General features: G+C 45.0%; 1 protein-coding gene and 1 long non-coding RNA gene across 2 annotated transcripts in view; one reads left to right on the forward strand and one right to left on the reverse strand.

The window, feature by feature from the left end:
* Positions 1-1,817: 1,817 nt before the first annotated feature.
* On the reverse strand, positions 1,818-9,434 carry LOC146184556 (uncharacterized). The gene is made up of 4 exons (XR_014708887.1): positions 8,664-9,434; positions 7,919-8,003; positions 6,694-6,802; positions 1,818-2,138 (listed from the first exon to the last, which is right to left on the reverse strand). It is a non-coding gene; the product is annotated as an uncharacterized LOC146184556 (long non-coding RNA).
* Positions 9,435-18,631: 9,197 nt separating this feature from the next.
* The window catches only part of LOC146184557 (uncharacterized), an 87,091-nt gene continuing 84,729 nt past the window's right edge, over positions 18,632-20,993 (forward strand). Inside the window, exon 1 of the mRNA XM_084608811.1 lies at positions 18,632-18,738. The gene's annotated coding sequence lies outside the window, so the exon portion shown is untranslated. The remainder of the gene's footprint in view (positions 18,739-20,993) is intronic.

Here is a 20,993-nt window from a genome sequence, read left to right on the forward strand (position 1 = left end):
GAGAGCAGCGAGAGCCAAGGCGCTGAAAGACCAGCACGCGGTCGACACACACGCACGCTATGTTGACGCGGCTGAGTACGCCAAGATACACGGCTTCACGACGGTCGTCGTCGACGCAACCGGCACCGTTCGCACGACCGCCAGCACGAGATGCACCAAGGCAGAGCAAGCGGAGGAGGTGGCCATCGCCCTGGCCATCGCCGACCGCGACTGCCACACAGTGCTATGCGACTCGAGGCAGGCGGTGAGAAATTACACCAAAGGCAGGATAGCGAAGGAAGCGGTGCGCATACTGCAGGCAACCAAGAACGACGATGGCAGCAAACAAGTGGGAATCAAGTGGTTCCCGGCGCACGCGGGCGAGGCGTCAGACCGCAACGCCAACCACAACGAGACGGCACACGCCAGGGCGCGCGCACGCTAACGGACTGCGCCTCGGTCGACTGGCCGCTGTGGTTCAACACCAAGGACCGAATGATCGACTACAACGAAATAACCAAGGCGTTCCGCCTAGCTCGCAGAACTCTTCCATCCCCTTGCTCGGGGCTCAGTCGAGAGCAAGCCGTTTTATTCAGACAGCTACAGACGGGCTCACTCCCCAGCCCGTCGCTGATGGACAGAATGTATCCCGAGACGCACCCGACAGACAAATGCAGAGTCTGCCGAAAGGAGACGGCCGGCTTCGCACACATGCTGTGGAATTGTACCAAGTACCAGGAAGAAGCTAAGTCTGGGAGGATCCCGCCGCGACTGGAAGCAGCCGCAGGGAGCGACAATCAAAAGGAACAACTCTGGGCCGTCCAGCAGGTCATCAAGGCACTGGCCCGGCAGGGAACCAGCGAGCCGGCAACGGCGAGCGGGGACCCAGGCCGCGCGGCCGGTGCTCAGAGGACGACGTATACCCCGTACGGAGCGCGCGCGTTCTACTGCAGGCCCCAAATAAACGTTTTAACAATCAATGTAGCCTGAGATTACAACAACATTATTATAGATAATACATTCCTTGTTGCCGTTTATCAAAATACATTATGCCTGATAGGTTCCTGAACTTTCACCGCGTGTTATATTGCCTGCACCGCATTACCGTATCAACAGGACATAAATACCAATGAGGAAGTTTGCTTTCATGGAGAGCTGTTGATACACCCGCACTTAAAACGTAACGAGGCGCGACCGCCATTGCATTCCTTCTAAGGAAAGGGAAACTATATTTCGAAGGTAGTCATTTTCGTGGCAACTGGATAATCTGGCTTCACGGGGCGAAGATAAAATTATTGTGACCTCAGCACCCACACTCTAAAAAAAAAAGTGTGATCTTAGTCTTTTTGGGGGGTAAACTGCTTGTCGCTGAGCTAACACCTTTTTGGGGTAAGGTTACGCTGTGTCTTGGAAGACTAAGTATTTATACCATTGCATGTAGTGTAACATTACGCTTCTGGTAGTATAAACTTGCACCTTCACAAGCAGTGTAACTGTATTCTACCTAGGCATAACGTTGCACCTTTCATAAAGGCCTATGTTTTAGTCTGTCGATGGCATAAGCATACCCTTGCCTCAAAGGTGCAAGTTTGCACCTTGACAATGTAAGCTTATCCTGTATGTACAGGTGCAAAGTTACCATTTTAGAGTATAAATTTATATTACGACAAAGAGCGCAAAGTTTTGCACCTTTATGGTGCAAGCTTATACCACCAGGAGAAGGATAACGTTGCCCTCCAAGCAGTTTAAAGTAATGCCATATTACATAGGGTATCTAAGCATCATCTTGTGGTATATATATGCTATCCACACAAGAGTACTATTACCAATCTGCATCGTAAACTTGGTCACTGGAAGCAGGAATAAAGCTAACCAATACATTTCAAGATTTTCTGGAAGGAAAGATTATGTTGAAACATTGCAATATCTTTGTGTCGTCTGGAGTGTGACAGTGAGCAATGTTTCAGGTGAGGTAGGCTGTGTCATGTTGTATTCAAGCCGTAAGTTATGTTGCAGAGTGAACAAAAAGAATTTACAGAACAATCGGTTAAGATAACATACCATGGTGTTTATTTTACCTCATTATACACCGAAGTTGCAGCAAGGGACTGGATAATCTTCTCCGCACAGTCAGGGCAGGGATGTACCACGTATTTGACCTGCATAGAAAAGAGAACTTGTAATCAGTTACTCACGAAGAAAGTCTCACAAAACATGCTTATGGAGTAATTAATTCACATATAAAAATAACACTGCACAAAGGGCAAGTAAAAAGGAAGACAGATGGAAATAGTGCACCAGTACAGGCTTCCAAGTGTTTATATAATGAGAATTGTGAAATCACACAATATATAGATCAATGAAAATTCTCCAAATCTGAGCTTTACCTGTGCCACTAACACACACATAGACAACTAGCACATTGCAATCTCAGAAAAAATTGACAATATGCTCAATAAGACACAATATACAATGAGACATATTCTTGTTAGGAGCAGGGTCAAGCCATAGGCATCACTGATGTTGGACTACCCAGAGGGTTATTTAAAGAAATATGAATGAAAACATATTGATAAAATAGAAACTAGCCTAATAAAGGCAAAAGATGTGATTTAAAAAACCCCTCCCTCTACTCGTTCATATGTGCAGTTCTCCTTTTTTTTATTATTAGCTTTTTATGTTAAACTTTGTTTTATCACCTTCACTTTCACCTTTGTTGTTTGCTGGTTTCCACTCCAACACCCAAACATTATAGTTTGCTTTCACACCTGACCATACCAGTGGTCTTGTTTCTAGTCACTATGGTCTCACCCTCCTAGAAAACACTGTCTCTGGTCCTTCATGACATTATCTTATGTTGCCTATAGTGTTAATGTTTTCCTGAGACTACACTGTCTTTAGTCATCTGATCATCCATCACAAGTGACAACTGCAAATCTCTTCTTCTTCTTTTTTTTTTTTGGGGGGGGGAGGAGGGATGGGGGGAGGTTCTTTTGTTCTTGCATTCGTTGTCATTTCTCATGAATATAACGAATGAAGCTTGTTCCTGCAGAGCTTGCTCCTGCAGGGGTATGTCTAAGGCCATTCTATTGTTTCTGCCTTTAGTGCAGTTTACATTCCTGGAAAAAGGCATGAATATACCACAAAGGCTATGCCTTATAAAATGCGGGATACCACTTCTGAAAGATGGAACATTTCATGCTAAAAGAGCAATGATAGCAAGGCACATCCAAAGCACCTTTTGCACATGTGCATTACTGCAGTGATGTCACAGATGCAGAATTATGTAAAGCATGACAATAAAATGCAACTTTTACATAAGTTCATTGCTAGTTTCACACCACACATCAGCTTACCCTTACAAAAATGGATATTGAATTTCTGTTACCCACGTAATGTGTTTTTGATGAGTCATCAACCACTCAAAGGAGATTCAAGATTAGATGTGTTTTAACATCATATCCGCAGCAGACTTTCCTTTGAGATCCCACATGAAGTTTTGTGCTTGGAAAACGCAACAGTATTTTTGGGTAGGATCTAATGTGGAAATACATTGACTTTCTCAAATACATCACTAAGTGAATATATATTATTTCTTTGTTAACTGCACACTTTCAGAGCCCTATGTTTTCATTTCTGATTAGCATATGTAGGATGTTGCCTAAGAAACAATTTTTATGTGTTTTAACATGAGATCCGCAACAGACTTTCATTTGAGATTACGCAAGAAGTTTTGTACTTGGAAAACAAAACAGTATTTTTGTATAGGAGCTAATGTGGAAATACATTGACTTTCTCAAATGAGGGAAATTATACATCACTAAGCGAATGTATATTCTTTAATATGTTTTCATTTCTGTTTAGCATGCACTGTAAAAACAAAAACAACTTTTTGGACATTTGTTTCATTCAAAACACGCTTACACCCTGCGTCTTGGGTGTTTGTGCCATTGCAAATCACTTCTTGCCAAGCGAATGGGTGCTGTGGTTGGACAATATGCTTGAGGGTGTTACGGGCAAGGATATTGTTGTGTACGCGAACCGACGCACTGCCACACCGCCTCCAAGCTAACGGACGCAAGGCCGCTCCATTTCCAATGCCTCCTTGCACCTGCGAGCAGGCCGTTTTGGAGAGACCAGCAGGGATACCCCGGCCTGCGCCGACGACGACGCGCGGACGTAACCCGAGCCGTGCGTTGACTCGGAACTGGACCGTCCTGGGAGCATGTGCGCGACCAGGGCACGAGAAGCAATGCCTTCTTTATAATGTATGATATTTTGCGTGTTTCTTAAGCTTTCGAGCTCCTTCTTGCTCTGCGTATAGATTAGCCGAGCCCTCAGTCATCGCAACGCTTCCCGAAATGTTTAGATACAAATAAGATTTAGTTACCAGTAAAATAGTGTTGGCGCTGCTGCGCTTGCCGGTATTGAAGCTTGGTCGCACTTTTTTTCTTTAAAGGTTCGTGCTACAGCTCCGTGTTCAGCGAAAATTACGCTCAAGGTAGCAACCACCGAAGAGCCAGCGCTGATAAATTTGCCAGCGATGCCAAACTCGACATGTTAAAATGACTGCAGTGGACAAAATAGTGCGTATAGGTATCTAGAACGTTAGATGCAAGTTCTAATGGTCAAGAAGTTGTAATTGTTAGAGCAGCCGCAATCGCCTGTACACTTCGAAACTTGCTTCGAAACACTATGTCGCAATCTTATGAATGCAGTCCAGACATAAGAGGCAAATACGTTACTGACATTACCAGTTCCCCAAGTGGCCGAGTGGTTAGCGTAGAAAGCTACGGAGTAAGAGGTACCGAGTTCGAATCGCGCCAGAGGTCCAGTTTTTTTTTTCGCTTAGTTTTAATTTTTTTTTAGTTTTTAGCTTTTTTTTAATGTAGTTGAGGTGCTTCGCTACGTTTTAGCTTTTACTTTTTATCCAAAAGTGCTCATTGGTCAACACTCATGAAGAACACACAAGAAATGCACACGTTAAGTACCAACCAGAAACACGGTGGCCAACTTTCTTGTGAAACTCATCAAAAATGCATCAAGAAAATGTATAGAAATGTTAATGTGCATGATAAGGAATGTAATTACCATTTAATCAGAAACTCATTAAGCTTTTTTGTAAGGGTATGCCGATGCCAAAAACTTCTCGAGACTGCCGTTTCACTTCAAAACTACATTATCTTGCTCAGGAGGCAAAAAACAATACACTTCAATACCCCTATAATTCCTTGAACAAACCACAAAGCTTGAGATTCTATGTATTGCTGTTTCATGTAATGCTCGCAGCACATGCAGCAGGAATAAAACTTCTCATAAACTGCAATTTGCCAGAACTGTCAACTGCTTATCTCTTTAGATGCCTAACTAATGAAATTGTAAATGCTGACCAATATTATACAAGAATGATTATTAAAAAGTGTTTACAACAAATTTCTCGAAGATTATGTTCTTTACCTTTACAGATTGCAAATCATAAACTATGAAGAGACACCCGTGCAGTCTCTGCCGGTGGGTTGTGCAGCAATGTGGACTTTGGGTACCTGGTACAGCTTCAGGATTAGACTTCATTATCTATTCTTTTTGTTTATAAGAGGCAATATGAAAACTGCAAAATTGAAGGCTATTAATGAGTGAGCCTAGGCCTAAAACCCTCCTAATCATCTATGTGGTCTAACATAATGAGCATCAAAAATATTCCTTTAAAAGCTTTGTAAGTTGGTTTTTCCACATTACATAACTAAAAAAGGGTGTTGCTGACATTTCTTATTCAGATAATATAGACATATTTTGTGTTTTTGATGATGCAGAAGAAGCTAACATGATTCTGGCAACAATACCAAGTGCAGCAACATTTTTTACATGCAATGTGGGAAAGCAAGACAATAGTTTTCAAATACGCCTTTCCTTGTTCAGTATTTTGAACTACATTGCTCTTTCAGAAAATTTTAGAACAGGGCTCACCTATAATATTGGGGACCCTTCATTTCTGGTATATAATACTGTCCCCTAAAATTAAAATGCAAAAGTTAAGTCAATTTTGGTTGATTAGCCATTCAACCATTATCCTCTACCACAGACATGTCCACTGTGCTGCACAATCCAGTTCTAATTGTACTGCAAATTTCATTTCATTCATTCTCCCTTTATATTCCCATAGACATGACATAAGGGGTGGGGGCATATATATATATATATATATATTTGTTAAATGGTAGTGGTGGAACACAAGGAAAATACGCTGAGTACAAATGGCACAAAACAATATAAAGAACACAAAAGAAACAATAAAGCTGAAAGTGCTAAAATACCGTCCATTACATATCACCTGCAGTACTTCATTTTTAGTTTCATTCTATTGTGGACATACCTAGCAACATAAGAGCATGTGAGTTATTGAAAATTACACCCATCAGAGAACATAACCTTACTGCTGAGAACCAAGTGCAAACAATTTAAATATTAGGTTTTGAAGAAAAAAAGAAAAGAGGCATACATTAACAGCTCACTCAATAAAAAGAAGTCAACATGTTCAGATCGATTACATACTGAAAAAATTCCTCCCTTGCTAACTTGCTCAATAGCACTGAATGGTTCCAAAATCAATGTAATGCCAGGGCTATTGCTCCTCAGCATCGAAAAATATGCTCTTTGATAGACATAAAGCAACAATGAACAGACCACAATGCCACAGCTATGTCGAAAAATACATACCACACAAATCTTGCCGTAAGTAGTCGTCCAGCGCTGAAGAAAGCAGGTTGATCTTTAGAAGCAGGAGTAACAGCACTTCTACACCGTATTCCTCCTACTGGCAGGTACGCTGCAGCAAAGGTATCATTCATAACATTAGCATGATACTTGTAACTAGTACATACATAACTATAGTACAAAAAATAATGGCACCACACATGTCACAACAATGACTCAAATATTTTGACAATGAGCTTAAAAGCTACAACTCCTGTTCCTAGATATATCTGTAACAATATCTGCCACCTCTTTACAGTCGAAATAACTGCTTAAATAAACTAGAATAGCAGATTTATGACAAACTGCTAGCACAATGACAATACACATTAACTTCAATGAGGGAATGTCTCAGTACCAGTGAATTGTAGTAATGAGTATAACACAATGTCTGACAACAGAAACTACAGAAGGAAAAGAATGTGTTGTTATTGGTCAGGCATAGCCTCCTTTCTATGGGTCAGGAGGCTGAAAAGTTCAGAATGGAAATAGCTGAGTAGAAACTATAGCAAATCCCCAAATGAAAAATATTAGTGATATAAAAATTTTCCTTAGCTCGCTAACGAAAATTAGCACATTTAATCAAAATAGCTGTTTGGGCCAGTTGGTTCATACTTACACCCTAAAAGACCAGCGAAAAAAAAGAAAACAGGTACAAAGGAACACAAAACGTATTTCAGTGCCCATCCTGTCATTTTTTGTTCCTTTGTCCCCGTAATTATTATTTTTTTTTTGCGCTGGTCTTTTTATGTACCGATTACAAAAAGAAAGTCAGTCTTAAAGCAGAGAAGGGGTGACACATGGTTTGCTTCAATGCTGAAGACATCTGATCACCAGCTAACCCAGATTTTTCACTTGTTAAGTGATTTGATCGAGTCCAATATTTATTATCAGTTTTTAACATAAGTGATCAGCAAGTTAAATAACACCATTTACTCGCACACGCCCTCAAACACAATGAAACTCAATTGATAAGTCACTGTCTGGGCGTGCACCATATTGCACGGCATGAGCGAAAATGGCAACACGCAAGGAGACACACACATGGCACGCGACATAAATATTCTCCGACGAGAATCCCAAGCAGTATACATTGAGGCAGATGTCAGTGATCAGCAATATGTGCCACAAAAGTGCGCGTGTCAATTTAAACGCCCCTTTCTGGACGGAAACAATGCTTTGGACTTACCAGCACGGATAGCAGAGACCAGTTTCAAATTCTTTGAAGAAACGACAGTCTACGTTCTTGCGCAGACGAGACGAAGGACTTGAGCCTGCAGCGAAAAAAAAAAAAGCGTGAGAAATGTCTTTCCTGCACATTGCGTCACTGCGACAGTATACATGTACACGAATCGGCTCGGTCCCACCTCTGGTCTCGACGCCATCAGCTCAAAACTGCGGGGTTAAATCGGCGTTCTGAAAGCGTGACTTTAGGATATCAAGCGCGCTGCCTTCGAACGTACAAGTTGCTGGCAAACGAACCGTAAACTTAACCCATCACCCTGCATGCTCTCCCGCATTTATGGCAACGTTCCCGTAAAGCAGCAACAACAGACGATCAAAATCGATTGTAGGCAGCAAGCAAAAATAATGCGGCATGCAAACACGTCAATGCGTATCACCGGGACTGCATTAGCGCTCGTCGACGCATACTTTCGACCGCGGGATATGCTTGTGAGCGTCGTAGACGACTAAAAATGCACCATTAACATCCCGCAAAAAGGTCGTGACCATCTAAAAATTTTGGGATGCGCCGCTCCTCCAGTCTGAACTGAGGGAGTGGTATGCTCAGGTTGGGATCCAAGACGTCGTGCTCAGAGGCCGTTTCACAGACAAACAAGCAGCGTCGCGGACGTAAGCAATAACAAAACATGTTCAGGCCAAGTTAAATAGCAGAGAAAAACACGTAAAACGAAATGTAAAACGTCACTTACATGCGCGGCTGAAATTTGGCGCCAAGGATCCGTTGGAACGCCACCACCGCGACGACCAGCCATCCGCCGTTTCATTCCGAAGTTCACACTTTCACGAAGTCGTTTCATAGTGAGGCATCGATGAGCGCACTCGATGAAATAATCGCTGAGAGCAACCGAACTTTTCTAAAAACACAGATGAGTACCAACGACAAAGAGCACGAACGCTGACTCGTGCGGCAATCGCCGTCGTCGTCTTCTCGGACTAGCAGAGTCGCAGGGAACGCAGGCAGGCTCAAGCAACTACGAACACGTGACGCTGCGTTGAGAATAAAAGCAACAAAACTAAAAAGCAACTGCTTCGCTTCTCGTCTCACCACCACTCCCCCCTCACCTCCCCTTTCTCCCTGTTTTGCAGCGTACACACTTGTCTGTCCGCCCTTGTTCTGAGTTCGGCCTTGCTCTCTCCACGGTCAAGCTCGCGTAGGAGTCAAAAGACGGGACGGGTGTCGGGGGGGGGGGGGTGAAGGGGGGAGGCACCGCTTTTTGTAAGAAGATAAGATGCTCCCAACTTTCGACGATTCCCCACCTCCTCCGGGGAAAAACGAGGGGTCCTTTTGTGGTAGCTCTTGAAAGGACATCGGACGGGAAGTAGGAACACAGCCGCACCCAGCTTGAAACCGGTTACCATCATAAAAAAAAAAAAAGAAGAAACAAGCGGCAAACTTTTTTTTGCTTGAGCTGCAGGGACGAAATGGTGTAAAGTCATGCGAGAGAGACTAACGTCTTCCGTGCGGGTGATTGCGCAGGGTATATTTAAGCCATGCGGTTTCAGATAGCATAAATCCCGAAGTTACCCTCCTTTTACACTCTTTTTTTTTACAGTGCATATATTCCTCGCGGAGATCGAAGCCTGTAGCTGCTCCGTGAATAAGAACTAGAATAATTGGGTGTGCGTCAATGGCCTAACCAGCATAGCGAGCATTTCTTTTGAATTTTAAGTGAATAAAAATGCTCGTTATGCTGGATATCTCCGCCGCTGCACGTAAAGTAGCAGCGAATGAGCGAGGGCCGTCAGCACCGAGGAAACGTCCGTCACCAGTCCACAGCCATTTCAACCCGCCGAAGCGGCACATTTTTGCCTCTTACTTATGCAGACTGCATATCTTCAGGCGTTGCTTGAACACAGTTTCTTGCAGTACTTTGTTGCTTAGGTCGATGGAACACAGTCTTTCTATCACGCAAGCGTGCACAAAAAGAACAAAAAAACTGTCCAAGAGCAGGCGGTGGCAGGGCCGATGCATCAATGCCGATGCATCGCACGCCGCCATACTGCTCACCGAAGCTAGGCCTTGCCTCTCGCGGATCAGCGGCGCCGGAGAAGCAGTCAGAAGCGTTCCGTGAACTTGCTGCAATCTTCAGAGGCTGTTTGTGCAGCATTATTTTCCAGAAAGCGTCGGTAAACCGGTGTCTTGTATTTTATTTTATTTCTTTATTTATTGATACTGTCAGCCGTAAGGCAGTTACAGGGTGAATACAAATACATGCAATTAAGGAACACACAGCCAAAAGTACAACCTTACACATTTCTAGAAAAATCAATTCCAAAAATGAAAACACCGTCCAGCTCTGCAGATACAGGACTTTCGTACAACAATAGCGAACAAAGTATTCCCTAAATAATTCGGCCTGCAAGCCACCAAAATCACAACAAGGGAAAAATAGGAAAAACTAAAAGTGACAGGGATATCTAGTCCGGTATGCGACTGTGTAAGCATTTTTCAAATTGAAGCATATTGTCTGTTTGCAGAAAGGCCTGAGGCAGGGAATTTCATTCTGTTATGGTTCTAGGGAAAAATGAATATCTAAAGCAGTTAGCACGGGCATTCATAGGTGCAACCTGATAGCTGTGAGAGCTTCGTACAGGACGACAGGAACGCTGTTGCAAATACAGTCTTGTGTTTATGTTGAAGTGATCATTACACAGCAGATAAAGAAATTTTAGCCTCGCGATCTTTCGTCGTTTAGATAGTGGAGGAGGTTGTAATTCATGTAGCATGTCTGTCACAGAATCTGTGTATCTATATTTCGATAGAATGAATCTGGCCGCCCTTCTCTGAACCTTTTCAATCTTATCAATTTGTTTTGACTGATAGGGATCCCAAATGACGCTTGCGTACTCAAGTGTCGGACGTACCAGCGCGAGATAGGCAGGCAGTTTTGCTTTTGTGGAAGCAAGCTTCAGTTTCCTTCTAATAAACCACAACTTATTTTTGGCGTTTGAACAAATGTTATTAATGTGTGAATTCCAACTTAGGTTAGAGGATACAGTAAGACCTAAATGTTTAAAAGAGCTTACGCGTTTTATAATTCGTCCCTCTATTTCATAACCAAATGAAAAATATTTTTAGTTTTGTTAGTCACTGTAATATATTTAGATTTTGTGAAATTAATCTTCGTTTGGGAAGTTGAGCACCATTTATTATTAGAGTTCAACGCCGAATTTAATGCCAGCTGGTCTTCCGGCTTTGAAATGACTGAGTGAATGAAACAATCATCCGCAAACAGCCGGACTGTAATATGGGGAGGAAGTGAGACTGCAATGTTATTGACATAACATAAAAATAATATGGGCCCCAGCACAGACCCTCGAGGTACACTTGATGGCACACCCAGGATGTCAGATTTCGCGCTGTCTACCTCCACAAACTGGGTTCTGTTTCTGAGATAAGCTTTTATTCAGTGTACAATATGTCTGTTTATGCCAAGGTCAATCAGTCTGTTAAATAGTTCATCATGGGGCACACGGTCAAATGCTTTAGACATGTCTAAGCAAATTGCATCCACTTTATTCCTGTCATTTATTGCTTTTGAAAAGTCATGCAGGGTTTTGATAAGTTGAGCAACAGTAGACAGATTCTCTCTGAAACCATGTTAATTGGGATTTAGCTTGTTTGTGTCCTCAAGGCACTTCGATAAGCAGTTGGCCACAACTTGCTCAAGTATCTTGCAACAAGTGCAAGTGATAGAAATTGGTCTGTAATTGTCAGGAGTGTGCTTGCTTCCAGATTTGTGTACTGGTACTACCCTAGCCTGCAGCCAACCGTTTGGTAAGGAATGTTGTTAGAGATGCGTTGAATATAATAATTAGATATTTAGCGACCCATTCCGCGTACCGCCTCAGGAACTCATTAGGAGTAGCATCAGGACCGGAAGACGTTTTTTGTATCTGCACTAAGGAGTGAAAAAATACCTTGTTGGGACAAGGTAATATCTGACATGTCAGACGGCGGGAACACAGTTCACTTCTAGAATTCTGGGGCTAGGAGGCTGAAGCGCGAAATACAGATTAAAAATAACCATTACACCTTTTAGCAATTTCCGATTTATCAGTAATAACAAAACCATCCACTGTAATAAACCCTATTTTTTCATTTGAGGTTGAAAGGTGACCCCAAAAAAGCTGCAGGGAAGTCTTCATAAACTGCGTAAGCTTTTCTGAAAAGTACTGATCTTTCGCTTTCAGCAATTTCTGTTTAAGCATTGAAGATAGGTGTACATTTTGATTCCTTTCTCTCATGCGCTTTCTCCGCTTTATTTTTCAGTTTATCTGGATTATTTCACTATTTATTCAAGAACTACGTTTCCTGATTGCTTTATTACGTTGTGGAACAAACTTTTTTAGGCAGTACGTAACTACGTTTTTAAACTGCTCCCCCAAAGTATTGACGTAAATCTTTCCCATCAAATGAAACCAAAGCCATTTTGATGTAATCTGTGACGGTAAATGCTAGTGAAAAAACTAAAGCGGATGTGACAGACGAGCCTGACTGCATGGTTTAAAGTCTGGATTATCGGAAGTGGGTCTGTAGTGGTTCGAGCACAGGTGGAAAGGGAAATAAAGAGGGAGAGATAGAAAGCGACTGGATTACCTGCCTCTCACATCGTTTTATACATATTTAAAAGGAGAAATCACTTTTCTCCTAGGGTTTTAGAAAATATGTTGATCGTTGCTAATAAAACTTACTGAAAAACTGCCGAAACAACATAGAATGAAAATTGTTACAGAATTATGGGGCAGGGAGGTTGAGGCGTGAAATACAGATTAAAAATAACCATTACACCTTTTAGCAATATCTGATTTATCAGTAACACCAGAACCATCCACTGTATAAACCCTATTTTTTCATTTGTGAAAAAAAAAAAAGCAAGAGAGTTCCAGAAACCCATCTACTTCTGCTTTATTGATTATGCGAAAGCGTTTGACTGCGTAGATCATAGCAGATTGTGGCAAGCTTTCCAAGAGATGGGAGTTCTAATTCACCTCACCTGCCTCCTGAGGAACCTGTATGATGGGCAAGAGGCCACAGTCAGAACTGGGCATGGTCTTACTGATTGGTTTCCGATTGAGAAAGGAGTGAGGCAAGGCTGCATACTGTCGCCCTGCCTATTTAACCTATATGCTGAGTGCATCATGAGGAAGTCCGGTATAGACGAGTCTTCAGCTGGAGTGAAGACTGCTGGAAAACGTATCAACAACCTTAGATATGCGGATGAGACCCCTTAAATGGCAGAAAGTGAAGTGGAACTCAAGAGACTTCTGATGCGCGTACAAGAAGAGAGAGAAGTTTGGGCTTAAACTGAACATTAAAAAGACAAAGATCATGGCGTCTTGCCCTATCAAGTCCTGGAGTATGAAGGGAAAAGAAGTGGAAGCTGTGACAGATTTTCTCTGCTTGGGCTCCAAGATTACCCCAGAAGGAGACTGCAGCCATGAAATTAGGAGACGCCTGCTTCTGGGAAAGAGAGCCATGGTTAGCCTTGACCGCCTAGTAAAGAGCAGAGACATCAGTCTGCCAACCAAGATCCGTATAACTCGTGCTATGGTCTTTCCAGTTGTGATGTATGGATGCGAGAGTTGGACTGTGAAGAAGGCTGACCGCCGAAGAATTGACGCGTTTGAATTGTGGTGCTGGCGAAGACTCTTGAGAGTTCCTTGGACTGCCAGAAGATCAAACCAGTCGATATTGTCGACCATAAACCCTGACTGCTCATTGGACGGTCAAATTCTAAAGTTAAAGCTCAGCTACTTTGGTCATCTGATGAGAAGAGAGGAGCCGCTGGAGAAAGATTTGGTGTTGGAAAGGTTGAGGGTCGCCAGAGAAGAGGTAGGCAGCGAACTTGATGGTTAGATTGCATCTCGAGGCACTGCAGATGAAGTCATGTGATGTTAGGAAGATAGTGAGAGACCGGACAGCGTGGCGTGACATGGTCCATAGGGTCACGAAGAGTCGGACACGACTGAACGACTGAACTGATTGAGAAGAAAAAAGATGGAAGCCTGCTTCATATTCATGCAATTTGTATACAATATTCGAGTACGGAGGGGACTCAGACCCCTCTTAAATGCTGCTGAGCGGTCTCAGACCCAGCGTGATCCCCCTGACTTCAAGCCGTGGACTTGTCACCTTCTAGCGAGGCAAAGAGTGAGCTGGCGCCAGGCAGCGGCCGAGCGCCAAGACGCTGACGAAGGAAGGAGTGTTCATGCCGACAAACTCCTCTTTGTAGAAGCAGCACAATGATGTCAAAACTCAATTTTACTTTTTAATTTTGTGACAGCAGCAAAAAAAGGGACGTCCTCATCTTTACTTCTTATAAAGAGTTTAATAATTTCGCATAAAGATGTAAAAGACGACGCCAACCATTTATGCTCCTACTTGGGCTTTTATATGTTTCCAGTGTTGCAACAAATGGAGTAGGCATTATATACGGTGCTATACTAGTCTACAGCAAGTTTATACAACCTTCGAGTGTCTCCCAGCGGCGCAACGACAAACTCGCGCGTACTGTATACCTGCTGCCCCTAACGTCTTTGCAGCTTAGCTTTCCCGGTGCGTTGTTCAACTCAATGCCGAAAATGGTCTGGCTTCAGCTTGTTCATGAAATAACAGAAGTTCGCAGCTACTGTAGCGCAAGATTAAGCGAGCTTACCGGAACGGTGCAGGCAACGAGCGCGGCGGACGGTCGCTCTGGCCTAGCGCACTCATCGCTAGGCCTATATCATCTCGCATCGGTGTCAAAGCACACGACGCTTGGGAATTGAGAAGCACTATAGCAAACGGGCTACTCATAGAATTGGCTGCTGTAAACCACTTTGTCTCTCAATGAAATGAAAATATTATGGATTACGTCGCCGCCTTAGCAGTGGAGCTAATGTACACAAGAAGGTCGGATGAGCCGCGACGCACCGGCGACTGTCAGTGCAGCTGTTTAGAGGAACTTGCTTGTATAGCAGATATCACTCCTACCAGCATCTCAGTAAAGGTCAGCAATTATCAATAATGGCACATTTTTGACATTTCGTTCTCCCTTGGCTTGTTACTTAAGATAATTTGAGCGTGCTTTCTTGACACTAGCACGGAAGGGATCCATGGTCAGCTTGAGGAAGGAGCGGCCGGCGCGGCATGTGGAGGCAGTGCTGCGTTCGAAAGATCCTTTTGCGCGCAGTTGCCGCCGAGCAGCACGGCATTCCAGACAGTGCGTTATAAATGACTGTTACAAATGCAGCTTCGTTCTATGCCGATCATGCATTACGTTTGCTGCACCTAATTAGTAATTGTTTACGTAGTCGAGAACGTGGCGAGCTGTGTAACAACAGTGAGCCGCGAATCGCATTTTCGATTCAGTATCCTCGGTTAAGCGTAACGCCGGTGACGGCAGCCGCGCAACAACGGTATTAACTTTATCAGTTGCGCTGAATTATTGAAATTCCAAGTGGCTGCAATCACTGCCACAATTCGATTATCGTCATCAGCACGAAAATCATCAGTTCAGAACGCAGTTGATTAAAAAGGCAAGAATTTTTTTTTTTCCTTTTCATGACAGAGAGCCACTGCACCGACAGTTTGTTATTCTCTGGTAAATTATGAAGCACTGTCTCGGCTGTAGTGCCGATATCCGCACAATAGGAAGCCATGCTGATAGCCACTAGTCGCTTCCAGCACTCACAAGAATGTTTGTTTCCTAATGACATGAGCAAAATAAATTTCGAACATCGAACGACGCTTATTTCACAACTCAGCAAAAGAGGCTCACTAGTCGGAGGGCGTCGAAGCGCGTGGCGCGCCACTCCGAAACAGCTGCGTATTTGCTGGTTGACTCATGAAATCTCCGAACACGTGGAACCCTCAGCACAGAACTACCAAACTGGAGAAAACAAACGACACCGGCAGCAGATTGCGCTGATCCGTCGATCGCTAAAGAGCGAGATGGAGCGAAGCAAGCCTGCAAAACGCGCGGCCGGCCTAGCCCGCTGGCCGACATTCCGACATTGACGTCACAACCGCCTGTTCCCCGCAGTTTCAGCGCCCCGCCCCTGCCGCTCCCGGCAGCGACAAGGGTGTAGCCGTGGCACGTCTTTAACAAGAGATTTCTGTTTTTTAATGGAAAGAATTTAGAAAGAATTTTATGCAATTTGAAAACCGTCTCAGCTTCCCTTTAAAGTTTTCTCTTTAACATTTTATATACATCAGGCTTTCTTGAGCGGGTTGTATGGCCCGCAGTCAGTTTCACGCCAGACGACTGCTGCGGTGAGGCATTTCTATATCATTAGCGTTGTCCTCGTCTCTCCAGCCTTGCTCACTATATCCAGGGTGCTTCATCATCATCATCATCAGCCTGATTATACCCACTGCAGGGCGAAGGCCTCTCCCATATTTCTTCACTTAACCCGGTTCTGTGCTAGCTGCATCCACTTGACCCCTGCGAACTTCTTAATCTCATCCGCCCACCTAACTTTCTGCCGCCCCCTGCTACGCTTTCCTCCCTTGGAATCCAGTTTGTTACCCTCAGCGACCATCGGTTATCCTCTCTTCGCATTACATGTCCTGCCCATGTCCATTTCTTCTTCTTAATTTCTACTAGAATGTCGGTAACTTGAGTTATTTCTCTGACCCACTCTGCACGCTTTCTATCTCTTAATGTTACCCCTACCATTTTTCGTTCCATAGCCCTCTGGGTTGTCCTCAACTTAAGTAGAACTCCCTTGGTTAGCCTCCACGTTTCAGCCCCATAGGTGAGTACAGGCAAGATGCAACTGTTGTATACTTTCCTCTTGAGCGAAGCACGCAGAAGCGTAAGGACATGTACCGTACTTGCAACAAAATGTTTCTTTTCTTTGGGATAAAGATTTATCCTCGTTTCGGCGCATATATGTTTTGTTTTTAAAGTTGCTGAATATTCCAAAAAGAATGCAGAACAGCAAAAATCGTTTTCCTGGTCTGTGAGAACACTGTTCCTCGCTGCACCAAGGCATATACTATCCACGAGCACGGGGACTTTGGCAACGCAAGCTGCACGACGTTGAAATAAAAAACATAGTAGAGCTAAGTTTGCCGGTTGAGCGAATTAAGGAGCGAAAGCTTATTTCGATTAGTTGCGGAGAAGCTTGGAGTGGGAGGCTCAACTTCACGTCTCATGTGGTCGTTTCGACGCCTGCAAACTCGAGCTTGTTTCGTTTATAATCTCCGCATTCATCGCATTTCCGAGCGGTAAAGCCGATTCAAGCGGCAACGAAGCTAGCACATGGCACAACTATATTTAAAGACATTTTGTGCTCGCGACAAGCAAACCAAGCAACGAATTAGGATCCATCTCCGCGTACACCTCGAATCTTCCAACTTCGTACGTTGCCGTCTCCTCTTTGCATTAGCACGGCGAGCAGTGGCCTTGCGCGAAGTAGCAGCCTTTCTGGCGGAGATGCTTATCCCTCGAACATAGCTGTCACGCGTGTGCTTCCACTCGTAGCTCACCGACTTCTGGTCTTGGGAGCGTTAACAGGCAGCGGCATCCCCACCGTCAACGAACAACACAGAAGCAAAACACTTACTACTCCAGCATCATCGATTTATTACCCACCTGTGACCAAATAGCAGTCACTATATATAGTATAAATACTCGCGAGCATATTCGAACGACCCCTCATCATCGCCGCTTCCACTGGAGTTGAAGGCTTATTGCTACGCACTGCGCCCCGTGAAGGCCTCCTCCGTTCCCGCAGCAAACGGCGCAAGCTTCACTCTTTCGTTGAGGTTTCGTGTTCCACCAATGTTACATAGAAATACGGCTTCCGTTTTATCCATTCCGCGCATGATGCCACATGGCATAACAGTTACTGCGCAGTTGTGCCCCCTACACTAAAAAAAAAAAAACGTAAATTCATAGCCAATTGTCTATAAGAAGGCCACATGCGCCACAAAGCAAAAAACAAACAATTCGCCGGTAATTGGTGTTTTTTCGTAGCTTCAATACGCGGATTTCAAAGCAAACAGCACCCCCAGCGTGGTCATATAAAAATTTGCATATTGTACAAACAACGCAGCACTAATATGGCTTCTTTGTTAACAGATGCGAGCTGCTTAGCCTAATAAACGGTATTCATGAGATTGGCTGTCGGTGCGGTTGAAATTAACGCCATTAGTGGGATGAATGAGCAAGAGAGACTGTCGCCATTATTATAGTCCCAGACACAAGGATATATGAAGGAGTAGCGTTCTGCTGCAACAGAATTATGGAACGCTGGTAATGCTGTTCCTTTACGCTTGTGAGAATGCGTCCTATTTGCATATGCCTCAGCTTAGGCACTGACCTTTGTTCGGCTGGTCAATTTCCCGCATAATGACCTGACAGTATCTTCATAATTTAGTGCGCGTGGTCGGTCATATAAATATTGATTATTTTTTCAAGTTGTCAGTTTGTGCAGTCACTGAGCTCGAGATTATTACGATAGCTACATTTTGAGGTGCAAAGACTAAAATTGGAGTCCGAGAAGCGCATAGCCACGGCCGCCTCGACCGGCGCGCGCGCGCTGCGTGACTTGCTACGGCCGTCCCATTCGGCGCGCACCTCATTGAAAAAGTGTAATCGGAGAAGTTCCCACGCGCGCCGCGGAAGGCGCTCTCCTCCTGTACTCTGTCGACGCGTCGCGGCATGGCACATGGGTGCAGAAGAGCATACTTTGAATGGTGCATTTGCGAGTCGGGAGACAGCTTCGCTGTAAAATGTGGTGAGAACTAGAGGAAACAACAAGGAAATCAAGGTACGTCCCTCTATATCTTAAAATTTGGTTTAGACAGCGCCTTTGTTCTTTGTAGCATATGATACAATTGAGGCGCAGTTGAGGCTGCTGGGATGTATGACTTGATGACGATGCAGCGCATTGCACGTGTAATAAAATATCAAATCCTGCGAGTGAGCTGCCGGTGTGCTTAGCCAAACGCTGCCCCGACGACGCTTGTCTTCCTTTCTATCTTTTCCGTTAAAAAAAAAACAAAAAAAAACAAAAATAAAACAACAACATGCATACTGTTTCCGAGCTGTCCTTTCAACGTGGTTTCTGGTCGCCTTCACGGTTCGAGCGTTGGGTTCAAAGAATTCAGTCATGACAGTGGCCGTAATTTTGAGGTACATTTTCTCTAGCCTTATACCGGACAAATTATACACTCGGGGTCCTTCCACGCATGACAGTTTTTACATTTTGTACCTTCAAGCGAATTTGAGTGGTGTTAGGAGTGGGCTTCCCAGTCCTCATATTGCCGCGAAACCTTCAAAACAGTATTTGTTGTTTTTTAACAGCCGCCGGCATACAGGCTTATCACTCTGATTCCGGACCGCGTATCAGTTCCGTAATTTTTGTTTGTTACTGCTCGATGTCGCGAGTCACACCTTTATCAGTTTAGTTGTAGCGCAAGACGCACCGAGATCTGTCTTGAAGGTTCCGGCCACTCGCTTGTCTTTCCACAATGTTCCAGCCCGTGCTGGTAGCTGTTTGCGACGTTATCTAGATTCTTCTGGGCAGCCTTTAAATTGAGCGTTGCCGAGTGTGACGAGCATTCTTTGTTCGACGATCGACGAGCACGTTTGTTTCTATCGCCGCCGCCGAGTTGCTTATTCCTTTTGCGGGCGCAAGTCAGCCCAAATAAACAGTTTCTTTAGTGCAATCATCGACCCCCTTCATTTGTGTCGCCAACCTTGTCACCACTACGTGACATCTGGTGGAGGTGCTGCCTTTTATCCTTCAAGCGAAGAGCCAAGCCGTGTTCCTGTCGCCCTGGAAGATCAGCCTACAGGTCACCGAGCCAGCCGCCGACTTCAAGGCCTACAGCCAGAGCACAGTCTGCTACCTGACCCCATTCGATTTCGGAAGACATCGACGCTGACAATGGCCCAGCCTACAGCACCGGTTGTTTTCGTTCAACCCCGTGAGCCCCCCTGCTTCCATGGACGACCGGACGAAGATGCAGAAGACTGGATGGACCTTTTCGACCGTGTTGCAGAATTCAATGGCTGGAACGACGCCGCGAAACTCAGGCAAGTCTACTTTGTTCTTCAAGGACATGCCCGAGTTTGGTTCGAAAATCATGAGGCAGCTATGAAGGATTGGGAGATTTTCAAGGAAGCGTTTCTGACTGCCTTTTCAAGCGCCGTCCGAAAGGAAAGAGCCCAGGCCCTCCTTCAGTCAAGACTTCAACTCCCTAACGAGCCTGTCTTGGCGTATGTTGAGGAGATGAAGCGCCTCTTTCGCCGCGCCGACCATGACCGAAGGTGAGCAAGTCAAACTTCTATTGCGAGGCGTTAAAGAGTCGCTCTTTGCGGGTCTTGTGCGAAATCCGCCAAGAACTGTGGCGGAATTTGAAACGGAGGCATCTACTATTGAGAAGACGTTGGCCACCCGAACGCGCCACTACGAACGACCACTTCAGCCGGACTGCTCAATCCACTACCCCAGCGCATCTACAAGCGGAGAGAACCTTCGGGACCTCATCCGGGAGATCGTGCGAGAGGAGCTTCGCCGACTGATGCCATCATCGCAACAACCGCAGGTGGCGACGCTCGCGGACGTCGTCCGTGAAGAAGTCCAGCAGGCGCTGGGCGTTCCTCAAGCGACGGCTGCGACTGTTCCAGCACACGAGGCAACAGCGATGAACTACGCTAGTGCATTACGTCGCCCTCCGCCCCGACGTGATGACTTTCCGAGCCCTCGCCGCAACCGTCCTGTTCCTGAAAACCGCCCCTTGGCCCCCGCCCGCCAAGCCTACCAACGACCCCCAAACCCCAGGAAGTGCGACGCCTGGAGGACTGCAAACAACCGGCCATTATGCTTCCACTGCGGTGAGGCCGGCCACATTCTGCGGCACTGCCCGTACCGACGAATCGGTCTCCGCGGATTTGCAGTCGACGCTCCACGACCGCGCCCTGGTGAACGACCGCAAGAAATCGACAACTATCTGCGTAGCGGTGAGATTGCGCCACCAAGCCGTCGACTCAGGTCTCCATCGCCGTAAAGGGCCCGCT

The sequence above is a fragment of the Amblyomma maculatum genome, chromosome 7 (assembly GCF_055883805.1).
Source record: "Amblyomma maculatum isolate TAMU_Amacu chromosome 7, ASM5588380v1, whole genome shotgun sequence".
In the NCBI taxonomy this organism is placed as follows: domain Eukaryota; kingdom Metazoa; phylum Arthropoda; class Arachnida; order Ixodida; family Ixodidae; genus Amblyomma; species Amblyomma maculatum.